The sequence below is a fragment of the Cucumis sativus genome, chromosome 1 (genome assembly GCF_000004075.3).
Source record: "Cucumis sativus cultivar 9930 chromosome 1, Cucumber_9930_V3, whole genome shotgun sequence".
Classification (NCBI taxonomy): Eukaryota; Viridiplantae; Streptophyta; class Magnoliopsida; order Cucurbitales; family Cucurbitaceae; genus Cucumis; species Cucumis sativus.
The window spans coordinates 17726035-17743366 of NC_026655.2; the positions used below are offsets into that span (position 1 = coordinate 17726035).

General features: G+C 33.4%; 2 long non-coding RNA genes across 2 annotated transcripts in view; both read right to left on the bottom strand.

Annotated features, from left to right (window-relative positions):
* Positions 1-372: 372 nt before the first annotated feature.
* Positions 373-3978, bottom strand: LOC116403387. Its single transcript, XR_004216167.1, has 3 exons — positions 3695-3978; positions 3092-3192; positions 373-573 (listed from the first exon to the last, which is right to left on the bottom strand). It is a non-coding gene; the product is annotated as an uncharacterized LOC116403387 (long non-coding RNA).
* Positions 3979-7916: 3938 nt separating this feature from the next.
* The window catches only part of LOC105435746, a 34772-nt gene continuing 25356 nt past the window's right edge, over positions 7917-17332 (bottom strand). The window contains exon 3 of the long non-coding RNA XR_969691.2: positions 7917-8184. This is a non-coding gene — a long non-coding RNA (uncharacterized LOC105435746). The remainder of the gene's footprint in view (positions 8185-17332) is intronic.

The window sequence follows — 17332 nt, forward strand, 5'->3', positions numbered from 1 at the left end:
TTTGTAGTTAGTACAAACAATTTGATCTTGAATCCTTCATGTAGAGACATAGAAGTGGGGGCATTCTATGTAAAGAGTGTACATAAAAAAGGAACCATGAAATAGTTACTTTTAAGTTATAATTAACACCGTTGACTATATAAAACTGACTATTTCAATTATTAATGACCTAGGTAACTTAATTTATTCATGAGTTAACTATGAACTTCTATTCAAATGAAACTATTGTAACGACCCAACTCTTTATACTGAGCTGAAGTAATTACCAGTAAAACAAATGGAAACTTTTTATTTAAAATAAAATAAAGTGCTAAATTTAAAGAAAACGTTTCAAATATTCATTTAAAATCAATGATAAATAAAATGTGTTAATAAAATAATAATAAAATATTAGGTAAAATACTAGTTTGGACCTTGTTTAAAGTGAAAATAAATATCTTAAAAGTAAACTTGAGTTCTAAAATAATTATCTGAAAATTGAATACTCAAAACAATAAATGCGGAATAAAACATCTATTATTCCCTATGGTGAACCACAATCTCTTCTTGTCATTCGCTAGCTTTCCTTTACCCCTGCATATAAAATTAAACATAGAAAAGAGTGAGTATAAATTTACACTCAGTAAGGGACCCACATTAGTCCCACTAGATGTCTGCTAAATTTCTGTTAGAGTCTTGTAAGGAGGTACTGCTTAACTATTGTGCTCCCAAAGGCACGCTATCCAGTGATCCCTTACGGACACATCTGGGCTCTTAGTGATCTCGAAGGAAACACCCTAAAGGAGAGTCGGGCTGTAAGTGATCCTGTCGAAACACACATAAAACTGACCACACAGGCATAAATAGGTGGTGATCTCGAGTAAGGAGATGAGTGTCCATTAGAGGAGCACTTATATTTAAGGACTAGAGGTAACCTAGGGGTAAAACGGTAATTTGACTCAGCTGGTGTTACGAACACTTGTGAAAAACTAACTAACTATTATTGGTTTATATTCGTGGACATAAAAATATATCTACAGTGAGAATAGTTCAATTACAAGTCTTTAGTAGAGTGTATACATAGTTAACGAATATTGATTAATGTGGTTAATGAGTTTAACCAATTAAGCTCATGTCATTGTAGCTTCTGATTTATAGGTCAATTAGGTCATCTTCCTACCTCGTGAAGGATAAAAAGATTTATTTATATTGGTCGTAATTTGAAATGTCTAAATTTACTTTGAGAATTAGTATAATGTATGGTGATACATTATAATATAAATTAAGTACTTTATGTTTTAATCAAACTTTATTATATAAATTTATTTTTGAATATGTTTCAAAATTAATTTATGAGAGATAAAATATTTGAATGAGTTTAAATATTAATTTAATGTGAATTGGATTCATATTAAAATTATTGATTACGAGAGAAATTTATATTTGAATGATAATCCAATTTGATTTAAATTAAATATAAGATATTTAATTTAGCTACTAGTTAATTGTTTAGTTTAATTTTATTTTAATTAAATTAATTTTAAATTATAAGATAAACGAGAGATATTCATTAAATAAGATTTAAATGAAATATTAACTAAATATAATATAATTTATTATTAATTAATTGATTAATTGTTAATTTAAAATTTTTATTAATTTAATATTTTTTAAAATTAATATAATCTCATGATTCTCGCCTACTCCCTTTCCTACTCCAAAAAAGAAAGAAATTTATAAATACACATGAGAAAATAATTTTTCTCCAACTAATGATTTTGCTTTTATGCAAAATAGTTTTTCTCTAAAATTTTTCCCATCTCATTTGGTTCTCACAAACCAATCTCATCCCAGAAGATATGAAGGTCTTCGACGTGTGGTGTCTCCTCCAAATTTGAAGATTTAGAGACGTCAAACTACACAAGTTTTTCTTTCTCTAATCTATACTTTATTAAAGCATGCTTAATAAGAAAATTAGTTTCTTAATTGTTTTTGTAAATGTACTTGTATTTTGGGATTCTCAAATTAAATTGAGTCATTGGAAAATGGTTATGTAAAATCTTCTACTGCAAAGGGCTTTTATCCCTTTAGAAAGAACCTCTAAAGGAGTGTCACTATAAGAGAACTTATATTTAGAGGTTATTTAGCTAGGTGTTAGGCGTTTGGGACGTTGGGCGTTCAAGCTTGCTAGGCAAGCAAAGAAGCCTAGGCGCGAAAGGAAAAGAGGCTAGCAAGCTTGCGGCTATAGGACTATGTGTTGAGAGTTTGTCACGCGAGGAAGACATTGGCTAGGTGTTTAAAGATTAACATAAGGCTTGTTGGGCAAGGAAGCAAGGCTAGGTGAGGAAGGTAGTTGGGCGGCCAAGCTATGCGAGGAAACCATGTAGGTTAGCCATGCGATTGGGACATACATGTAGCATGCTCTAAGCAATCAGTTAAAAGTAAATTCAGGTGTCTTAACCATGTTATTATGCATTTTTCAACCATGGAGGACGTGGAGGAGTTGCTGAGGTGTAAACACAAGCTTAAGAGGTGATTCCAATCAAGATTATACTCTCATGCAAGAAACTCTATAAATAGGCCAGCTTAAACAATTAATTTCTCACAACTCACTCATACAAAATTACTTAATTAATTAGTCTTAAAAGTTCAGAAATTGAGTCTAATTTGTGAAAGATGGTTGCTATGCATTTTAAATTCAAAATGGTTGTCGTTGTGGTTGAGCAAAGGTGAGAAGGTCATTTTCTAGGATAATCTGAGCAAGGTGTACTTCCAGATAGCTACAAGACTCAATCCCATTTTCTAGGAGAATCTGAGCAAAGGTGCACTTCCTTTACCTCCTTCCTCGATCTCTTTCCCCTTCTGACCACCAAAATTTAGCATCCTCTAGCTATCCAATAATAGAAAAAAAAGTCTTCTTTCGTCCAATAAGAACTTAAGTTTATTATGGAAGTCGAGAGTTGCAAAGTTAATGGTTCTTAAATTTGCACTTGGTTTGAAGGTTTTAGCTAGCTATTTTATGGACAATGTTGAAAATAAAATATCCTTGCTACTAGTCAAATCTCGTAAGGACGTACGATGCAGGGATGATCAAAATCTCTAAATTTGTTACCTCTTATTGTCACAACCCATTTTGGAGCATCACCTCACTCGACCCAAGATGTGGCATGAAGCTAACCGACAATGTTTTTCTTCTAATAATGTCTTTCAACCCTGCTTAACATGTAATTATCATCATCTCTAATCAGATAAATGGACACAAGATGTAGAAAGAAAAGTCTAATTTGAAAACAATCACTTAAATTTTTGCAAAACTTTCTCATGTTTTTCCCACTAATTGACAACCTGCTCAACAGTCTTATATAGACAAAATGAAGTTGAGAATTCCAACAAGGATAACACCATTACAAAACTGAAATCAAACTATAATATTAGTCTATTACAGACAATGACAGCTAAGTCCTCTCTTAGCTTAATTAATTACATTTTATCATGCATGCATGGAATAGGCCATACAAAATCTACTTAAGCTTCTAGTAGAGTAGGTAAATGCTTTAACTGAAGGGATAAAAGTCCTATGGCAGCGGAAGATTTAAAAAATCATTACTAATTTAATTTGAGAATCTTAGAATACCAATACATTGGAAAAATTTAGAATCAAAATTCTAAATAAAAACTAAGCATGTTTCTTATTTAAAAGATACGAAGAACTTACTTTAGTTGATGTCGCTGAATCTGTAAACCACCGAATTGGGACACTACTCGTCAGAAGACCTTCATATCCTCTCGGATGAGATTGGTTTGTAGAAACCAATTGGGATGAAAAAAAGTTTTGAGATAGTTGAGAGAAACTCTTTTCTTTTGTAGAGCAAAAGCCTTGGTTTTTTTCTTAATGAATTTGTTAAATAAAACTGTTTTCTTCCACATATTTATAAGTCTCTTTCCTTCTTGGGATAGGAAAAGGAGTAGAAGAGAATCATCGGATTTTATTATCAAATCTACTAATTAATTAACAATTAATCAATTAGTTAATAATTAAATAAAATCATATTTAATCAATATTTCATTCAAATCTTATTTGAATTAATATCTCCCCAATATCTTATAGATTTCTATTAATATAATTAACTAAATTAATTTAATTAATATTTTATTCAAATCTTATTTGAATGAACATCTCTGTAATATCTTATGGATTTGGGTTATTAAGACAAAACTAATAATTTAATCAATAACAATTATTACAATAATAACATGTTATTAATAATGGTCAATGGATTATATTTACAATCTACGAGTTTTAGGACATAAATCCCAACATTAACAGGCGTTGGAACCATGATCTCTACCTGTAAGGGTAATGATAATAGAATACAGGACATATGCAACAAAAATAAATATCAATTTTTTCTCTAAAAGAATCTAAACTATTTAGAAATCAACTTGTCAAAACTACCATAATTTAAATGAAAATTAGGGTTAATAGAAAACTTACCTTCGTAGCTTCCCGTTCCTCTCAAACTCCTCACGAATTGGAACTCAAACCACCACTAGAGTTTATATGTTATTCTTCAAACTTAGAACCGGATTTGGGACCCATAAGGAGCACTACTACAAATATCTACTTTACTTAACACTTCTAACTTTTACATACCTGACGTTTTTTGTTAAAAAAAATGTCAAGTATGGACCATTTTAAAGAAAAAACATCAAGTAACATGTTAAAAAACTGGAGTAATTACATTATTTTTTAAACTATTTTATGTTAGTTATTACTTGACGTTTTTTCACGTCAAGTATTGTTAATGTTTACTTGACACGAAAAAAATGTCAAGAGTAATGTTGATTTTTATTTGATATTTTTTAAACGTCAAATATATTTTTTTCAACACCAAAGGAAACTTTTTTAAAAAACTTCGTTCGCATACATGTACCTTAACTTCTGCATATTAGCCCTTTCGTTCTCGTCAAAGCCCTTTTCTCCCCTAATTCGACGTCATCATTGTTCGAGTGAAAACCCTTGTCTCCCTTGTTCGACTCGATCCTTGGTCCCTTATCTCCTTTATGCACCATTGCAGGCCTCTTGTCTCCCTTACGTTCCGTCACTGGCCCCTAGCTAGCAAACATTTGTCTCCTCTGCTCACCATCGTCTGCATCTCCTTTGTTGCCCATTGATTTGATGTCGGTGAAGATTTCCCATGTCGGATTTGCAAGGGTTTCTTTTTTGCTAATTTCTCTGGATTTTTTTGACCCATTTCTAATTTGAGTAAGAAAGTAAAATTCGGGTAAGTATTAAGAAGTTGACATTTGAATAAATCTATGGAAATGATTAAGCAATAAAATCTTTTATGGTTAAGTATACATTTTTGCGATTAAGTGGGTAGTTCGCGAAAGAAGTTGTATGATAAGAAGAGAAAAAGTCTTCGTGTAAGTTAGAAGTGAAAGTTTTAAGTGTTAGACTAGAAGTTTTGGGTGGTCTTCGCAAGAAGAACCAAGTGTTTCGTGGAGAAGAAGTCTACGAGGAAGCCTTGGAGTTTAAGTTCGGGATAAAAGTTTGATTCGAGTAAAAGTTGGTGAATTCACCGATAAGATTTTTTATAGTAAAAACATAACCACACGATAAGGTTATTCGTGAGAAATATTAAGTGGTTGAAGTTATTCGCGGTTTGGAGTATGACAATTTGATATCAGAAGGATACGTTCTTTGGGAAAGCATATATAAATTTAGGTTGAGTGAGTTAAAAGTGGAAGATTTGGAACAACGATGAATTCATAAGCTTATTCTGTAAACCCTAGCATTTTAGTGCCATAGGCTGAGGGAAATTTTGGAATAGAAAGGTTGAAATTGTTAGGAGCCAATAAGTTTGGTGGAACAACTAAACCGAAAGAAGCTAAAATGGCTACGAACATTCAAGAAGTGTTTTCGCATTATGTAGTGCTTGAAGGAAAGAAAGGTGGACCTAGCTACATTTTTATTACAAGAAGAGGCTAAAGATTGGTGGATCTTGGATGAAAGTAGACGAGGAAGGGTTAATTGGAAAGAATTTAAAGGAATATTTAATGGCAAATACTTTCCAGTGGCGTATATAGAAGAAAAGAGAGATGAGTTCCTCTATTTCAAACAAAAAAGACTCTCGGTTGCTGAATATGAGAGAGAACTCATAGGATTGGTGAAATATGCCTTAATATTAATAGTAGATGAGGAAGAAAGATACATGCATTTTGTAAACAGCTTGCGGGAGGAGATCAGGATACCTATTGTCCCGATTTTGATAGAATTGACTACACACAGTTGTGGATGCAGCCCTGCGAGTGGAAAAGAGTTTGGGCTTAAAAAGATCAAGCTCTCACATAGGCGAGAAAGGAGAAGAAGGAAGTCGAAAGAATAATAAAACTATAATTTTAATGTTATAAGGCTGTAATTCTGAAAGTTAAAAGTAATATTTTTTTTTGTGCGTTATTGTCTTATTGTTTAAGTTTCGAGGATAAAGTTTCTTAAGAGGAAAAGAATTGTGAGACTCATTTCTAATTTGAGTAAGGAAGTAAAATTCGGCTAAGTATTAAGAAGTTGACATTTGAATAAATCCATGTAAAGGATTAAGCGATAAAATTTTTATGGTTAAGTATACATTTTTGTAATTAAGTGAGTAGTTCGCGAAAGAAGTTGTGTGATAAGAAGAGAAAAAGTTTTCGTGTAAGTTAAAAAGTGAAAGTTTTGAGTGTTAGACTAGGAGTTTGGGGTGGTCTTCGCAAGAAGAACAAGTGTTTCGTGGAGAAAAAGTTTGCGAGGAAGCCTTGGAGTTTAAGTTCGTGATAAGAGTTTTATGCAAGTAAAAGTTGGTTAGTTCACGTGGAAGGTTTCTTATAGTAAAAATATAACCACACAATAAGGTTATTCACGAGAAATGCTAAGTGGTTGAAGTTATTCAAGGTTTGGGGTGGGATAGGATTTCCTTTGTATCGTGTGATTCTGAGTATCATCAGTACAAAAAAACTTATGGTTGGGCGGATTTTGTTAATCTCGTAGTTTCTTAACGGTAGATGTGAGTCTTCTGCTTTGAAACTGAAAAATCTTCGCTATTCAATTTGGTAAGCGTACGCTTGCGTCTATTTGTGATTATATTCGTTTTTGTAAAATTAGAAATCCATGTTGTTTCAATCGAAACTATTATATTTATAAATACTTCGATTGATTTAAGTGTTGGTGTGTTGATATGAATTTTACAATGAATCAATTTATTAATTCTTAAGGTTTCCTCCTATTTATTGGATAGCACCGTCTTGTGGACATTGGATGGAACGTGGATGGGTTAAGGTGCACAACGTATTTTGGCAGTAAGGAAATTATCTGCCGTAGAATTGACTCATCTACTTTCTTGTGCAAATTGGAAGCAAGTGATGAGTAATTGCCCTGGTCTGGGAGATGGAGAATGGTGATATTGAAAATATATGGACATTGAAGCGGTTCCTTCTATGTGGCTCATGTTAGACTAAATGTTAGAAAACAGTTCAACGTAGAAAGGCCAGGAGTAGATCAAGATATATTGGAAGATTAAACCAGGGCTATTATGAATTATATATGAAGAATAGCTTCAAAATTTCAGACAATGAGTATTTGTATTATAACTAATAGCTTTTACTCTCGTTTTGAGGCAAACCTAATTTAACGAATCGAAAATTAAACTTTTATGCCTTACCTAGTTGTCTTGCACCCTCCACTTTTGATTGCTAATCTCAAATTTGTGGTTATATACTTTCTAGAATTAAATCTGAAGTATAGATAAAGAATTCTTCTTAGGCCATCCTAAGATTGCTAGTGATAGTTACTTACTTAGGTTCTTTTACAGGTTAATTAGTTTATAACAGCATAGGAGGCTTTACACTATCCTCTCTGAAATTAAATGAAAAGAGGTAGAATTGGCCATCACATCATTTGGTAATATCAATGAAAAAGGTGTAGTTTTCATGATAACGTATAAAACTTGCTTGTATGCACTGCTTGCAGATTTGATTGGTCAAATTACTTACTTATTGATCGATTGTGATTTGGATATCTTTGTTTTTACATGTTCATTGTTTATATCATCACGGAATATGAATGGAAATTTTAAATTTTTTTATGATATAAATTCAAACTTCCTTGAATGTTGTGCCATGTCATGACTAGCAAAGAATTTAGTCTGACCAAGGTGCACCAACCGCTTACTGCACGCAAAATAAGATCGAAAGTTCATAGGTTAGTTTTTTACATGGCTTTTTTACATGAGTCTAGACAACTTATTTGCATTCATTAGAAACTTTATAGGTCTTCACATTGGATAAACAATAGACATTTTCACCAATGGTTGAGTTGAACTTTATCAAGCTAGCCTCCTATCAATTCCACAAAGTTTATGTGAACAAAATGTCTATTTTAGATTTCAAAGCTTTGTTAAATGCTATATTGATGTTTTCTCACCTTCCAAATTGAGCAAGCTACCTGAAGATTAATCGTCCGAACTAAAAGAAAAGAATCTTTGTGTTTGATCTTCAAACTTGTAATTGCATTCTTCATTCTTCTGTCTATAAAATTTTTGTTATTCTATTATAGTGTATGTATTGTTTATATTGTATAGTGGTCAAAGGCCTATATTTTTATACATAACTGCATGTTTACCCCTGTTCAATCCAACATTTCTTAACATTTCATCTATTTGTGTGTTACTAAAGGAGAAGGGTTGTGATCAGCTCTTAATAAGGGGTTTAACTTATAATTCTTATCGCATTAGTTGAGTTATTTTCATCACTTGGCCAGTGTCAATCGCCAACTACCCGAGAGGGCAAGTAGCAAGGATAAAGCTAATGCAGGCTAAAAGGAGTTTGGTTACAAACTCTTCCTTAGCAAGGTAGCTTCAACCTTTTGTATCCTGAAAGGTGAACAAATACGGACAATAGGTGCGGAAAGGTAACCGTCCTTGAATGAGAAATCCTATATGTATTATGAGCCAAGTTTCCTAGTTATAATTTTCTTAAGTAAGCATAGTCATTTGTATCCCAAAAGGTGAACAAGTGTGACATTGAACACTTCGAGAGAAGATCACCTTAATCATGTGTCACTTATGCAAATATAGCGCATTAAGGTAATCACAACTCCTGATCAATTAATAGCACAAAGAATTTCCTTCAATATTCATCTGCATGCAAGTTAGTTTGATTTATTCTCCCCTAGATTAGTTCACCCTTTGTACGTGAGTCTATGGTTGTAAATAGTCAGCGTTATTAGTGTCACATTCTTACAGCTTAATTGTCATTAGGCCTTAATGCTAAAGTAAAATCTCAAACTAACGTCTAAAATAATTTCATGTGTTTGACCCTGGATCACCCAAGTACACCTATTGTTTGCTTGCACTTAGGCGAGTAGTAGAAAATTAAAACGTGTATTCAACAAAGATGTAGAAACTATGCGGTGAAGAAGTACATAAGAGAAATTCAAATGCAATGATCATTACTCATGACTTATCGCATAAGGGCAACACAAGCAATATCGAAAGTCATGACGAGTGCATTATGCCCAGTGATCTGACTTAGTGAAGTATAGCTATAATGGTCTCTCAACACGAAGCTATTAAGTCCTTTCATACAATAACAACCAGTATACCCCAAAGATTTTCCAAAATTATCACTCACTAAGTATTTGGCATACGTGTTAAGTTTTCCTTCCTCAGACTGTCGGGTATTAAGGCCAAGTAAGAAAGTTAAAGCAGGCAAGCTAGGCGTTTAAGCTAGAGAAGTCGTGCTAGGCGCTGAAGACATGAAGTCTTTGTTTTAATAATTATTGTAAAAAAATTTAATGTACTTTTAGAAAGCATGATATGAAGTAATAAGAGAGGAGTCGATTAACATCTTGGCTTCTACATTCTTATCACTTAGTAACTAAGGACATAAGTTTAGCATTCTGGCATTTTGCCTTAGAAACATTAGGGCTGGTCAAGTCGCGTCGCGAGGTTCAAGATGCGTTGTGAGGCGAGCTTGACATGTTTTCTTTTTATTTCTCTGTTTCCTTTTTGCTTATAGAACAAAAACCACTAATTATTTCTCTTTCATTTCTCTCTATTTTCCCATATTCATCTTCTTTTCTTTCCTTAACTTCAAAACAAAAGAAACATAAACCTTGCTTTCCCATTTTTCCTTATAACAAAACAATAACAACAACCCTTAATCCTAAGGTTTTGAAAGAACAAAAAGAATAAGAAAGTCTCAAGTTTACATCACAAGTATTTAGTCACTCGAGCTAGTTAACTAGCAATAACTAAACCAATCTCTCAATTGACTTAAGCTTTAAGTTTGTTACTGATTAAAGAGGATAAACTTCTGTAAATTGATATCTTCTTAACTTTTAAGAAATTTAGCCTTTCATTGTGAAAGTACAAAGCATGAATGACTAAAATGATGAGTATTCATATTTATATTAAGAAGGTAACATTTTTCAATCCTTTAATTAATAATACAAATACAAATAAGAATGAAAATCAAAATGGTAGCAAGAGATTGTATTGAGTGGCAGGTCACAATTTCTTATTCCTTTTGGTTTTAATATGTCTGCTTCACATTGACTACAAAATGGAATGGAGTATGACTTCTTTTTGCTTTCCAAGGAAAACTAAGCTCTCACTTAGACTTCAATGAGAAAACAGAGGTTAAAGATGACAGGTTGTAGGAGGAATTTAACAGAGCTTCAACTAATCTTTTATTCTAAAGTCTATATCTAATGTCAAGCTCCCGAAGATTGTTATAGAATAAAAAAGGAATATTCCAAGTATCTTTCTTCTGCTAGTCTGACATCTAGCATTAAATTTCATGTTATGTTGTGTTGCCTTATCGGGTTACAAATTTATTTGCTCTAGTACAGTTTAGTCGAAGTTGGCTACCGACTTACTAATTCGAAGGCTACCAACCACATTTGTCGTTTTGTGTTTCCATTGTATGGTGTTCTTGAACTTGTAGAAATACAAGTTATTATAGTCTTTTATGTAAAATAATGAAATCTAATTGCATGAGAATAGAAGAAAACAAGGAAAAAAGTAGGCTATTTGATTAATCTATGAATAACATGATACAAAAGACCTCATCCCTATTTTATTTTGTTTTAGTACTCTAATCGCAGGATTGCAGGCAAAAGAAGTGAAGCTCAGCGATATAATGTTTACTTGAGGAGACGCATCCAAACTACGCGGCGACAAAAAAGCAAGCTAGGTGATATGAGGCACTTGCAGACAAATTTGGTTGGCACAAAAGCCTGGAAAAGGGAAAAAGGACATCTGTGCGGCGCCATGCAGCTTTTTTAGAGGCACTAATGACGTGTGACATCCTATCAACATCAATTCTCGCCTATAAATAGAAAATCTCACGTTGTACACAAATTGGCTAGAGAACAAGTTCTTTATATCGTCTTACTTCTCTCTTCCCCTAATTTTTAGGTGAGAGTCTAGAACAAAGAGAGAGAGAGTTCATCCCATTCATCTTACCCCTCACTAAATAGGCAAAAATTATAGGCGAACAATATGAGAAATCGAACTTTAAGGCATAACACCTTCTTCTGTAATTCATTTGATATTTTTAATGTATGGTTTTGTAATTTGTACCTCATAGCCGAAAGGCCTAAAGTTATTTTATTCAAAGCAATGCATTTCTTCTTTCATTCCCCCATTTTTCTGTTACTTTCTCCTTTTCAATTTGTTTGATTAACTTGTTAGTAATGGAATGTGTTTTTAATACCTAGAGAATCAGTGTTTGTGTTATAAGTTTTGTTGAGTTAAACATGATGTCAAAGCATTGTTTATTCAAGAGAAGAACAATGAAATTGATTGTTATCACTTGACAAGTGAGAACACACATCTAGCTAAGCAAGTGGCGCGAAGGTTGTAGCGATACAATCTTTTTGTCCAGTTTTTTCTTTGCATACATTGCAAAGATGCTAATGTGTGTGGTGAAAGCACCGAGAGGTTGCCCTCCTTAATCAAGGAGAAATTACTTATAATGCATATAAAATGATTAGATATAAATCATAGATTAACTTTGTGTATTTGGATCCTGAGATCATATATTAACTTTGTGTATTTGGATCCTGAGAAGCAAGCAAGTATGGCAAAGGCGCCGAGAGGTTCGCTCACCCAAAGTTAATTAATAAATATCGCCTTGAATTATTTAAGCACAATTCTTTGTGTTACGATTCCTTGTGTTACGATAATTAAACTATTCTTACATCTCCATGTCTAGAAATGAGTTCAATGTCCATTTTTACCGTCTATTCATACTTACCTTGCACCACCAAGCATCTTAGTGTAAATATTTAGAATAAGAATATGTTGTGCATAATTTTACTATATAGTTATATCACATGAATTAGTTGCATGATAAGATAATTAGTTGCTTAAATTTCTTGTGTTCGATGATAACGTGCATAAATGACCATTATTATAGCCCTTTTTATTAGAATAATGGTGTTAAAACGAATAAGGGTGCTTAGAACGCATAACTTATGCTGGAAAGGCATAAATATACTTAGAAATATGGCTTACATAAATGTAGTTCCAAATCCTCCTCTCAATGATCACAACCAACTAGCTCTTGCCTATCACTTAACAACTCCAGGCGATGAACCTAAACATCACATGAGAAAAGCTCACAAGAAGACAAGAATCGTAGTTGGAGTGATGTGACTTCACAGGGGTAGATAATAGCACTAACACACTCAGATGAATAGAATTTTTTCGCCGAAAAGCAGTCTATACAAGCACTTCATTCCCACTGAGAGAGAGGGGGCCCAAATAGGCCCGAGGCTCAAATAGGCCGAGAGAGAGAGAGACTCAAAATGGACGAAGAAAAATCATAGAGAAAAAGAGAACTGAAACAAGCTATCTGGAGAATATGCAGTCGTGATAAAAAAAAGGTCATTTGTTGTTGAACTCTTAACTTGTAGTAATGTCTTCCATTCTTTATTTCATTATAATGTATGTATTGTTCATATTGTATAGTGGTTGAATACCTATATTCTTTATACATTGATTACTTGTTTATACATTTTCAATCCATTATTTCTTAACTTCTCATAAATCTTTGTGTTATTAAATGAGGAGAGTTGTGATAAGTTCTTGATAAAGAGTTCAACTTATAAACCTTATTGCATTAGTTGAGTTATGTTCATCACTTGACCAGTGTAAATCACCAACTGTCCAAAAGGGTAAGTAGCAAGGATAAAACTAATACGCGCGAGGAGTTTGGTGACAAAATTCACCTTAGTGAAGTAGCTTCCAAAATTTGTATCACGAAAGGAGAACAAGTGCGAACAATAGGCACCAAGAGCCTGTCGTCCTTAAATGAGAAGTTCTATAAGTATTACGAGTCACAATCTCTAGGTATAATCTACTCAAGCAAGCATAGTCATTTGTATCCCAAAAGGCAAACAAGTGTGGTGTTTAAACACTTTGAGAGAAGATCGCCTTAATCATGTGCTGATTATGCAATTATAACGCATTAAGACTATCACAACAGTTACGCATCTAATAGTACATAGAATTTCCTTCACCTAAATGAGTTTGACCCATTTTCCGCCTAACTTTAATTTACTCTTTGGGCATGATCAAGCTGTAAATAAGTAGTCGTAGTTAGCATTACATTATTTCTATTTAATTTCCATAAAGCCTAAACGATAAATAAAACCTAGAACTAACATCTATAATTCCCTAGTTCGACCCTGGATGACCCAAGTAAACCTATTGTTCACTTGCACTTGGATGAGCAATAGGAAAATTTGTACCCAACCAAGACTTAAGAACGGTTCAATTAAGAAATACATGGGAGCACCTCAAATGCAATGATCATGATTTATGACTCATCACCCAAAATTAAGAGCAAATGATACCAAAAGTTGTGATGAGTGCATTAAGTGCAATGACCTGACTTAGTGACGTATTGCAATTGCATTATACACACACAAAATTATTAAGTCCAAACTAACTCCATTCGACCCTAGACTTACCAGAAAATCTCTCTTTGCTTACATTTGGACGAAAACCTGCATGACATGCATATTGTTCGCACGAGATTTCCGGAGAAATTTAATTCGTGGACTTGAACTTGGGTTGATGTTGTATTTTTGTTGATTTGATGCGATGCGGTTCAATCTCTAGAATTTGATCCTCTGATTCTCTCTCAACTGTATGTCTACGCTTGATTTGGAGGAAGCGGAGCACGTGATGTTCTTGAAGTTTGTTGAACGTCTACGCTTGATTTGGAGAAGCGGAGCACGTGATGTTCTTGAAGTTTGTTGAACGTCTACGCTTGATTTGGAGAAGCGGACCACGTGATGTTCTTCAAGTTGGTTGAATGCTTACGCTTGATTTGAGGAAGCGGAGCACGTGATGTTCTTGAAGTTGGAGTCTTGGAAGAAAGTTTGTATCTTCAAAACAGCTTCAATCTTTGAGGGTGGTCAACTTCAGAAGTTAGGGAGTCTTCTAGCTTTTGGAAGAATTCTCTCTGGATCTTCTAGAGTCAAAATTTTCCAACCTCTACAAATGAGGAGAATTTCTCTATTTATAGAATTCACTGGTGAGCTTTATGGGTTTGAACCTGGTTAGTCCATGGACCAGACCCATGGGCTCAACCATATGGACTTAGGTTATATTTAGTCTTTGGGCTCAATTAAGCTTATTTTTTGGCTTAATTGAACTTAGTCCAAGTAAATAATATTTAATTGAACTAAAATGATTAACTTAATCCAACGATTAATATGAAAACATGTGGCATTCTTAGAATGACCAATTTATTTATTTAACTCTTTAATTTGGAGCATGTGTCAATTTTAATTAGTCCCCAAATTTAATTATTTGTTACTTTTCATCATTAACTTAATAAATGATGTGGCAACTTGTGATTGGTCTCAAAATTTCTTATTCAACAAATGCCCGTTTTCGAGATTTATGCACGTATATGGGTGAATGAATCTCGGAAAAGATAAATTTGAAGTCAAAGTACGAGCTTCTTTTTTTTTTTACTCAATTCAACATATCAAATTAATCAAACTATGAATTTAGTACGTGAGTTTGATTTAAATTTAAAATAAGGGTTGAAATATGGCCAAACCTTAAAAAAATTCAAAGTTTTATTCCCAACTTAATTTTATTGGAGGATAAAAAAAATTTAATATGATGATTTTTTTTTTAAGTAAAATTTGGAATATAACCAAAATTTTAATTTTGAAATAAGGATAAAGTTTCTACCGTACCTTAATTTATCTTGGGGATGCATAAGAATTTGGAATGACCAATTTTAATTTGAGATAAAAAATCAGGTCCTCAATCTTAGGTAAAGCTTGATTTATGGCTCCGATTTAAATTCATGATAAAAAGGAGGTCATATATGCAAGTTAATTTAACTTGAATTTTGAAATTGAGAATATTTATCTATATATATATATATATATATTTATATATATATATATATATAGATATTTAAATGTTGAAATTTTTAAATATTTTAAATATCTCAATAAAAGTTAAACTTGAGATTTATCCAACAAGAAAAAAAAATTAAAATAAAATAAGATAATTGGATTATCTTTTCTTTATATATATATATATATATTTAAAATCAATCCTATTCCTTTTAGGAATTGGATTTGTTTTTTTTAAAAAAAAAAAATAATTAAATATCATTCCTAATCCTTTTAGGAATTGGATTTGTTGGACTTATAAATAGACTCACACCCTACTCACTTATACCTCATCCAACGCTTATTCCTCGTCCAATCAGCAGAAAGGTATAGAAAACTTTTCTTCTCCCTTTCTCTTTTTTTTGTGTGTGTTTTTTTTATTTGTTTTTTTTATTCTGTTTTGTTTTGCTTTTTTGTTTTTTTGTTTTTTTTGTGTTTTGTTTTGTTTTGTTTTTTTGTTTTTTTTGTTTTTGTTTTGTTTTTTTTTTTTTTTTACAGGAATGACTTTGTCGAGCTTCTTCTAGGGACGATCGGGCTTTTGCCGTCAGATCTATCACCCTAGTAGGAGAGATCGACTCCGTCATCGTCGGGCTTCAATCTTCGTTTGCAGAAATGACTTTGTTGAGCTTCTTCTAGGGACGATCGGGCTTTTGCCGTCAGATCTATCGCCCTAGTAGGAGAGATCGACTCTGTCATCGTCGGGCTTCAATCTTCGTTTGCAGAAATAACTTTGTTGAGCTTCTTCTAGAGACGATTGGGCTTTTGCCGTCAGATCTATCGCCCTAGTAGGAGAGATCGACTCTGTCATCGTCGGGCTTCAATCTTCGTTTGCAGAAATGACTTTGTTGAGCTTCTTCTAGGGACGATCGAGCTTTTGCCGTCAGATCTATCGCCCTAGTAGGAGAGATCGACTCTGTCATCGTCGGGCTTCAATCTTCGTTTGCAGAAATGACTTTGTTGAGCTTCTTCTAGGGACGATCGGGCTTTTGCCGTCAGATCTATCGCCCTAGTAGGAGAGATCAACTCTGTCATCGTCGGGCTTCAATCTTCGTTTGCTTTTTCTTCTTCTTGTTCTTCTTTCTTTTTGTTTTTTCTTCCTTTGCTTCTTTCTTTTTTTTGTTTTCTTCTTCTTCTTTCTTTTTGTTTTTTTGTTTTTCTTTCTTTTTTGGTTGTGGTACCAGGGAGAAGATGAAGATGAATCATCTAGCTTGCGACACCTTAGAGCTGATGAAAATGAATTCCATCGGCCGGGTTGCGACACCTGTTAGATGATAAAGATGAATACTCTCAGCTACGACATATAGGAGAAGATGAAGATGAATCCTCTCGGCTATGACATGTGGGAGGAGATGAAGATGAATTCTCTTCAGTTGCAGCACTTGGAAGAAGATGAAGATGAATCCTCTCAGCTATGACATATGAGAGAAGATGAAGATGAATTCTCTCGGCTATGACATATGGAAGGAGATGAATCCTCTCGACTATGACATATGAGAGGAGATGAAGATGAATCCTATTCAATTGCAGCACCTGGGAGAAGATGAAGATAAATCCTCTCGGCTATGACATATGGGAGAAGATGAAGATGAATCCTCTCGGCTATGACATATGAGAGAAGATGAATCATTTTCGATTGCAGCACCTGGGAGAAGATGAAGATGAATCTTCTCAACTATGACATATAAGAGAAGATGAAGATGAATCCTCTTTGATTGTAGCACCTAGAAGAAGATGAAGGTGAATCCTTCCGGCTACGACATATGAAAGAAGATGAAGATGAATCCTCTTTGGTTGCAACTCCTAAAAGAAGATGAAGATGAATCTTCTTTGGTTGCGACACCTGAAAGAAGATGAAGGTGAATCTTCTCGGTTGCGACTCTTAGG